Below are 9485 nucleotides of genomic sequence, written 5' to 3' on the forward strand. Positions count from 1 at the left end.
CAACCATTGGTTACCATGCCTTCTGCTGCCTAGGCCCCAAGCTCTGGAACTCCCTGCCTAAACCTCTCCGCCTCTCTACCTCTCTTTTCTCCTTCAAGACGCTCCTTAAAACATACCTCTTTGACCAAGCTTTTGGTCACCTGCGCTAATTTCTACTTATGCGGCTTAGTGTCAGCATTTTTATCACATAATACTCCTGTGAAGCACCTTGGGACATTTCACTACGTTAAAGGCGCTATATAAATATAAGTTGTTGTTGTTGTACTGAATTTGGGCTGACACTTATGTTTGAAAAGGAGCTCCCTATTGCCCCATTTGGTCTCATCCTTCCAGAATACCAAAACCGTATCATCTCCCATTCGATATCAAGTTTTTTCTTAATTGACTTTAGTGTCTTGGCTTAACCCATTCTTCCTGGCAGCTGTTGATCATCTTTTGTGTAAAGAATGTTTTTGATATCTGTCCTAAACTTGCCCTCTGCAGCCTTGAACCTGTGCCTGTGCCCTCTTGTCCTGCTGTCCAGGCATAGCTTAAAATATTGTTGCAGGTTTACTTTCTCTATCCCAATCTTGCATATCACAAAACAGTCTGACACATCCATAAAAAATAGCATTCAATTGCTCAGTCACATCTCTCGCAGCAGATAGTCCTCATCATGTAAATAAATCCCAAATTAAATTATTCTACGACGTTTGGGAGCAGGTGGCTGATTCTATTAAACCGTCATAAAATATGTGGCCATGTTTGATGAAAGAAGGGGCGAGTGAATGTCAGCATTGTTAAATAAGCTTTACAGTGGGATTCAGAAAGTGGCTCCACGTTAACAAACACTCCGGCCCTAAATCCGCTCTTCCTTCTTACCAATCGGTCTTAGCTTTGGCATAGTGGTAGCACCCTGAGTTAGAAGGTTGTGGGTTCAAGTCCCACTCCAGGGACTTGAGCACATAATCTAGGCTGACATTCCAGTACAGTACTGAGGGAGTGCTGCACTGTCAGAGATCCCGTCTTTCAGATGAGACAGTAAACCCAGGCCTCATCTTCCTGCTCAGGTGAATGTAAAAGATCCCATAGCACGATTTTGAAGAAGAGCAGGGGAATTTCCCCCAGTGTACTAGCCAACATTTATCCTTCAATCAACACCACTAAAACAGATTATCGAGTCAATAGTTCATTGTTGTTTTTGGGACCTTGTTGTGCACAAATTGGTGCTGCGTTTTCTGCATTACAATAATGTCTACACTTCAAAAGTATTTAATTGATTGTAAAGCACTTTGGGATGTCATGAAAGGCGCTATATAAATGCAAGTCTTTCTCACCAATCCAACAAGCAGTGAAAAGAGCCTGGAATTTAATAGACATAACCAACTACACCAAACTTTCATAAGAACATAAGAAATAGGAGCAGGAGTAGGCTATTTGCCCCCTCGAGCCTGCTCCATCATTCAATAAGATCATGGCTGATCTTCTACCTCAACTCCACTTTCCTGCACTGTCCCCATATACCTTGATTCCCTTAATATTGAGCGGCAGTCAGCGAGAGGCGGGAGCAGCGTGGTGAGGTCTATAAAAGGCCCAGCGGGTGTTCCACAGGCAGCGGCAGTCGGCGAGAGGCGGGAGCAGTGTGGTGAGGCCTATAAAAGGCCTAGCGGGTGTTCCACAGGCAGCGGCAGTCGGCGAGAGGCGGGAGCAGTGTGGTGAGGTCTATAAATGCCCAGCGGGTGTTCCACAGGCAGCGGCAGTCGGCGAGAGGCGGGAGCAGTGTGGTGAGGCCTATAAAAGGCCCAGCGGGTGTTCCACAGGCAGCGGCAGTCGGCGAGAGGCAGGAGCAGTGTGGTGAGGCCTATAAAGGCCCAGCGGGTGTTCCACAGGCAGCGGCAGTCGGCGAGAGGCGGGAGCAGCATGGTGAGGCCTATAAGAGGCCCAGCTTGTGCAACTCCAGCAGGGAGAAAAAGCAGAAAAGAAGTAGAAAGGAATCAAAAGATGACGTCAGAGCCAAAGGGGTAAGTGATTGGTTGGTGATTGGTAAGTAGTTTTTCTTTTCTTTTTTATATCAGTAAGTAACCTGTTAACAGATTGTCACCAATTTAAGTGTATCTAAGGGTTAAGTCATGGCAGGAGAGCTCGGTCACGTGTTATGCTCCTCCTGTACCATGTGGGAACTCAGGGACGCCTCCGGTGTCCCTGACGACTACGTGTGTGGGAAGTGTATCCGCCTCCAGCTCCTGACGGACCGCGTTGCGGAATTGGAACTGAGGGTGGATTCACTCTGGAGCATCCACGATTCTGAGAATGATGTGAGTAGCACGTGTAGCGAGTTGGTCTTACCGCAGGTGAGGGGTCTACAGCCAGCTAGGGAATGGAAGACCAGCAGGAAGAGCAGTGCAAGGAAGGTAGAGCAGGGGTCCCCTATGGTCATCCTTTGAGTACTGTTGAGGGGGATGACTCACCAGGCAGCAGCAGCCAAGTTCATGGCACCGTGGCTGGCTCTGTTGCACAGGAGGGCAGGAAAAAGAGTGGGAGAGTGATAGTGATAGGGGATTCAATTGTAAGGGGAATAAATAGGCGTTTCTGCGGCCGCAACCTAGACTCCAGGATGGTATGTTGCCTCCCTGGTGCAAGGGTCAAGGATGTCTCGGAGCGGATGCAGGACATTCTAAAAAGGGAGGGAAAACAGCCAGTTGTCATGGTGCACATTGGTACCAACGACATAGGTAAAAAAAGGGATGAGGTCCTACGATACGAATTTAAGGAGCTAGGAGCTAAATTAAAAAGTAGGACCTCAAAAGTAGTAATCTCGGGATTACTACCAGTGCCACGTGCTAGTCAGAGTAGGAATCATAGGATAGCACAGATGAATACGTGGCTTGAGCAGTGGTGCAGCAGGGAGGGATTCAAATTCCTGGGGCATTGGAACCGGTTCTGGGGGAGGTGGGACCAGTACAAACCGGACGGTCTGCACCTGGGCAGGACCGGAACCAATGTCCTAGGGGGAGTGTTTGCTAGTGCTGTTGGGGAGGAGTTAAACTAATATGGCAGGGGGATGGGAACCAATGCAGGGAGACAGAGCGAAACAAAATGGAGACAGAAGCAAAGGACAGAAAGGAGATAGTAAAAGTGGAGGGCAGAGAAACCCATGGCAAAAAACAAAAAGGGCCAATGTACAGCAAAATTCTAAAGGGTCAAAGTGCAATAAAAAGGCAAGCCTGAAAACTCGGTGCCTCAATGCGAGAAGTATTCGGAACCCAGGAGAGGGCTCTGAGCTAGTTAGAGTGGGTGAGAGCGCAGATGAACAGGACCCCAAGAAAGAATGCAAAAGGCAGGAGGCAACAGAGCAGAGTAGCACTGGGGTAAGTGTAAACCACAAGGTGATATGAAGGGACAATATGTATGAAGATAAAGGGGCTGCAGGAGGTGTCAAAACTAAAAATCATGGTTTAAAAGCTAGTATTAAAACACTCTACCTAAACGCATGCAGCATTCATCATAAAGTAAATGAGTTGACGGCACAAATCATTACAAATGGGTATGATTTGGTGGCCATTACAGAAACATGGTTGCAGGGTGGCCAAGGCTGGGAATTAAACATACAGGGGTATCTGACAATTCGGAAAGATAGACAAGAAGGGAAAGGAGGTGAGGTAGCTCTGTTAATAAAGAATGATATCAGGGCAGTTGTGAGAGATGATATTGGCGCTAATGAACAAAATGTTGAATCATTGTGGGTGGAGATTAGAGATAGTAAGGGGAAAAAGTCACTGGTGGGCATAGTTTATAGGCCCCCAAATAATAACTTCACGGTGGGGCGGACAATAATCAAGGGAATAATGGAGGCATGTGAAAAAGGAATGGCAGTAATCATGGGGGATTTTAACCTGCATATCGATTGGTCAAATCAAATCGCACGGGGTAGGCTGGAGGAGGAATTCATAGAATGCATACGGGATTGTTTCTTAGAACAGTATGTTACAGAACCTACAAGGGAGCAAGCTATCTTAGATCTGGTCCTGTGTAATGAGACAGGAATAATAAACGATCTCCTAGTAAAAGATCCTCTCGGAATGAGTGATCACAGTATGGTTGAATTTGTAATACAGATTGAGGGTGAGGAAGTAGTGTCTCAAACGAGCATACTATGCTTAAACAAAGGGGACTACAGTGGGATGAGGGCAGAGTTAGCTAAAGTAGACTGGGAACATAGACTAAACGGTGGCACAATTGAGGACAGTGGAGGACTTTTAAGGAGCTCTTTCATAGTGCTCAACAAAAATATATTCCAGTGAAAAAGAAGGGCAGTAGGAGAAGGGCTGAATGGCCTGCTCCTGCACCTATTTTCTATGTTTCTATGTTTCTATAACCAGCCGTGGATAACCAAGGAAATAAAGGAGAGTATCAAATTAAAAACCAATTAAGGTGGCCAAGGTTAGTGCGAAACTAGAAGATTGGGAAAATTTTAAACGACAGCAAAGTATGACTAAGAAAGCAATAAAGAAAGGAAAGATAGATTACGAAAGTAAACTTGCTCAAAACATAAAAACAGATAGTAAAAGATTTTACCGATATATAAAAAGCAAAAGAGTGACTAAAGTAAATGTTGGTCCTTTAGAAGATGAGAAGGGGGATTTAGTAATGGGAAATGTGGAAATGGCTGAGACCTTAAACAATTATTTTGCTTTGGTCTTCACAGTGGAAGACACAAAAACCATGCCAAAAATTGCTGGTCACGGGAATGTGGGAAGGGAGGACCTTGAGACAATCACTATCACTAGGGAGGTAGTGCTGGACAGGCTAATGGGACTCAAGGTAGACAAGTCCCCTGGTCCTGATGAAATGCATCACAGGGTATTGAAAGAGATGGCAGAAGTTATAGCAGATGCATTGGTTATAATTTACCAAAATTCTCTGGATTCTGGGGATGTACCAGTGGATTGGAAAGCAGCTAATGTAACGCCTCTGTTTAAAAAAGGGGGCAGACAAAAGGCAGGTAACTATAGGCCAGTTAGTTTAACATCTGTAGTGGGGAAAATGCTTGAAGCTATCATTAAGGAAGAAATAGCGGGACATCTAGATAGGAATAGTGCAATCAAGCAGACGCAACATGGATTCATGAAAGGGAAATCATGTTTAACAAATTTAGTGGAATTCTTTGAAGATATAACGAGCATGGTGGATAGAGGTATACCGATGGATGTGGTGTATTTAGATTTCCAAAAGGCATTCGATAAGGTGCCACACAAAAGGTTACTGCAGAAGATAAAGGTACGCGGAGTCAGAGGAAATGTATTAGCATGAATAGAGAATTGGCTGGCTAACAGAAAACAGAGAGTTGGGATAAATGGGTCCTTTTCAGGTTGGAAATCGGTGGTTAGTGGTGTGCCACAGGGATCGGTGCTGGGACCACAACTGTTTACAATATACATAGATGACCTGGAGGAGGGGACAGAGTGTAGTGTAACAAAATTTGCAGACGACACAAAGATTAGTGGGGAAGCGGGTTGTGTAGAGGACACAGAGAGGCTGCAAAGAGATTTAGATAGGTTAAGCGAATGGGCTAAGGTTTGGCAGATGGGATACAATGTCGGAAAATGTGAGGTCATCCACCTTGGAAAAAAAAACAGTAAAAGGGAATATTATTTGAATGGGGAGAAATTACAACATGCTGCGGTGCAGAAGGACCTGGGGGTCCTTGTGCATGAAACTCTTTTGAGTTTACCTGCGAAAACATAAAACATTAAACGGTGCCACCCGACCTGGGTGACACTCCAGACATTTACAAGGCCCTTTTTTTTTTTCCCCCCCTTTTTTGTGTTTTTTTTTTGTGTTTTTCTTTTTTTGGTTTTTTTTTTTGGGCACTAAAATCACAATTTTCCCCAGTGCCCCCTATAAAAGGGAAGGGGGACACTAAAAGCACCGGCAATTAAAACAAATTAAACTTTAAAACGTAAAATCAAATTAAAATTTGGTTGCCGGGCGTGATGATGCACTCCAGTCCCTCCGGTGCCCACCTCTCTCGGAAGGCCGCGAGCGTACCGGTGGACACCGCGTGCTCCATCTCCAAGGACACCCTGGACCGGATGTAAGAGCGGAAGAGAGGCAGGCAGTCAGGTTGAACGACCCCCTCGACCGCCCGCTGCCTGGACCGGCTGATGGCACCCTTGGCCGTGCCCAGGAGCAGTCCTACGAGGAGGCCTTCGGACCTACCCGCTCCCCTCCGCACAGGGTGCCCAAAGATCAGGAGAGTGGGACTGAAGTGCAGCCAGAATTTCAGGAGCAGCCCCTTCAAATAATGGAACAGGGGCTGCAACCTTGTGCACTCCATAAAAGCATGGAACACGGACTCCTCCAGACCGCAGAAATTGCAGGCGGCCTGGGAGTCCGTGAACCGGCTTAAAAATTTGTTGCACGGCACTGCTCCGTGCACCACCCTCCAGGCCAAGTCCCCGATGAATAGTGGGAGGACCCCTGCATAGAGTGCCCTCCATCGGGGACCCCCGCCTCCTCCGGACGGCAAGATGGTACGCCATGGCGTGTCCGGACGGCCGGCGAGGATGGCAAAGTTGAGGGTGTGCAGGAGCAGCCCGTACAGGAAACCCCTCCGCGCGGAACTGAAAGGCACGGAGGGGATTTCCCCGAGGCGGCTCAAGTTGTGAGGCGCCGGCCCCCGAGGGAGGTTCCGGGGTTTGGCGCCGATGAGGAATTCCGTCCGGACGGGGGTCAGTTCGGACGGGATCTCCCCACGTGCTTGAGCCTCCTCGATGCACCTAACGGAGTCAGGGCCCAGAGCTGTTTTTAGCGACTCGATGGCATCGGCCGCGTGGCGGACGTTGGCAGAGTTTAGGCGCCGCGCCAGCGTGTCTGGCGCCATCCAGCCCGCTCCTCCGCCATCGAGCAGGTCCCTGACCCTGGTCACCTCACCAGCCACAGCCCTCTCTTCCGACCGCCACATGAAGCCTCGGCCGTGGAAGTACGGATTCCCGAGCAGCGGCTCCTGCAGGACGGCCGCCACTCCAGCCGGCGGAGAGCTGCGCTTGGTGGAGACTTTGTTCCAGACCCTGATGAGTTCCCTGTAAAAGACAGGCAGCTCCCGGAGGGCGGTCCTGGCACCCCCCAAGTTCACAAACAGGAGCTGCGTGTCATAATTGAGGTCGAGCTGCTGGCGGAAGAAATACCTCGCCAGAGCGCACCACCTAGGAGGGGGCTCGACGTAAAGGTATCTCTGCAGGGTCTGAAGACGGAAAGTCGCGAGCTGGGCGCTGACGCACACCAACGACTGACCGCCCTCCTCAAGCGGGAGACTCAAGACCGCGGCAGAGACCCAGTGCTTCCTGTTGTTCCAGAAGAAGTCCACCAGCTTCTTCTGTATCTTGGCGACAAACGCAGGGGGAGGGGTCAAAGTGACCAGCCGGTACCACAGCATTGCGGCCACCAGCTGGTTTATGACTAGCGCTCGACCCCTGTAGGACAGCACTCGGAGCAGTCCTGTCCAGCGCCCTAGGCGAGCGGCGACGTTGGCCTCCAGCTCCTGCCAGTTCGCCGGCCAGGCTCCCTCGTCGGGGCTAAGGTAGACTCCCAGATAGAGGAGATGGGTCGTGCTCCAGGCAAAAGGCCTGAGCTCCTCCGGCAGGGAGTCCACCCGCCACTGACCCACCAGGAGTCCGGAACATTTCTCCCAGTTGATCCTGGCGGAGGACGCGGCCGAGTAAATCTCCTGGCACTCACGCATCCTCCGCAGGTCAGCGGGATCCTCTATCGCGAGGAGCACGTCATCGGCGTAAGCCGAGAGGACGACCTCCACGCCCGGCCCTTGCAGAGCCAGTCCCGTCAACCTCGTCCGCAAGAGGCGCAGGAAAGGCTCCACGCAAACGGCGTATAACTGGCCGGACATGGGGCATCCCTGGCGCACCCCTCTCCTAAAGCGAAGGGGCGCCGTCAAGGACCCGTTAACCTTAATCAGACACTCCGCGGCGGCGTACAAAAGTCGGATCCGGGCGACGAAATGCGTCCCGAACCCGAAAGCGCGCAGAGTTCCGAGCAGATAGTCGTGATCCACCCTGTCGAACGCCTTCTCTTGGTCGAGGGATAGGAAGGCGACCGACAGACCAGCCTCCTGGGAGCAATGGATGAGGTCCCGGACCAGATGGATGTTGTCGTGGATCGTCCGGCCCGGGACCGTGTATGACTGGTCGGGGTGGATCATGTGGTCCAGCACGGCACCAAGGCGAGCAGACATCGCCCTGGCGAAGATTTTGTAGTCCGTGCTGAGGAGGGAGACCGGGCGCCAGTTCTTAAGGAGGCGGAGATCGCCCTTCTTAGGCAGCAGGACGATGACTGCCCTGCGCCAAGAGAGGGGCATCTCCCCGGTCGCCAGACTTTCCCCCAGGACCCGCGCGTAGTCGCTCCCCAGGACGTCCCAGAACGCCCTGTGGAACTCCACGGTCAGCCCGTCCAGCCCCGGGGATTTTCCCCTCGAGAGCCGGGCGAGGGCACCGGTCAGCTCCGCCAGGCTTAGCGGAGCTTCCAGATTTTCGGCGCCCTCCGGGCCGACCTTCGGCAGGTCCTCCCACAAAACTCTACGCGCTTCCTCGCTGGACGGATCCGGAGAGAACAGAGCCCCGTAATATTCACGGACCCTGTTGTTGACGCCCTCCGGATCCGAGACGAGAGAGCCGTCGTCGGCCAGCAGCGTCAAGAGCTGCTTACGGACACTCTGCCTTTTTTCCAGCGAGTAGAAGAAGGGGGAGCCGCGGTCCAGATCCCGCAGGAACCGGATCCGCGACCTCACGAACGCGCCTCGGGACCCGACGAGCTGCAGGTCCTTCAGCGCGGCCTTCTTCGCTTCGTACACCGTCCGCAGGGCCGGGTCCTGGACGACTTGACCGAGACGGGCTTCCAGGTCGAGCACCTCTTTTTCTAGGCGCCCGACTCTGGCCGCCCGCCTCTTGGTCGACCCCCTCGCGTACTCTTGACAGAAGACGCGGACGTGAGCCTTGCCCACGTCCCACCATAGCCTCAAGGAGGGGAAGCCCCCCTGCTTCCTTCTCCAGTCGGACCAGAATCGACGGAACGAGTCCTGGAACCGCACGTCCTCCAGCAGCCGGTTGTTAAAGTGCCAGTACGCGGACCCCGTCCTCGCGCGGAGCGAAGCGAGCTCCGCCCACACCAGGTGGTGGTCCGAACACGGCACCGGCCGCATGGAGGCCGCCGGGACGCAGGAAACGTACGCCCGAGACACGTAAAGGCGGTCGACTCTAGACCATCCAACTCCAGGCCTCACCCAAGTAAAGGCGCTGGAGTCGGGGTGGAGATTTCGCCAGACGTCCACCAAGTCGAAGGACCCGACCAGGTCCCTCAACTTCTCCATCGCCGTCATGCACTGCGGGGCACCGGAGCGGTCCCTCGCCTCGAGGGTGCAGTTAAAATCCCCCCCGAGGACAATGCAGTCGCCGACGTCGACGGAGCCAAGAAGAGCGGACACCTCTTCAAAGAAG

This window comes from Pristiophorus japonicus, chromosome 4 (assembly GCF_044704955.1).
Source record: "Pristiophorus japonicus isolate sPriJap1 chromosome 4, sPriJap1.hap1, whole genome shotgun sequence".
In the NCBI taxonomy this organism is placed as follows: Eukaryota; Metazoa; Chordata; class Chondrichthyes; family Pristiophoridae; genus Pristiophorus; species Pristiophorus japonicus.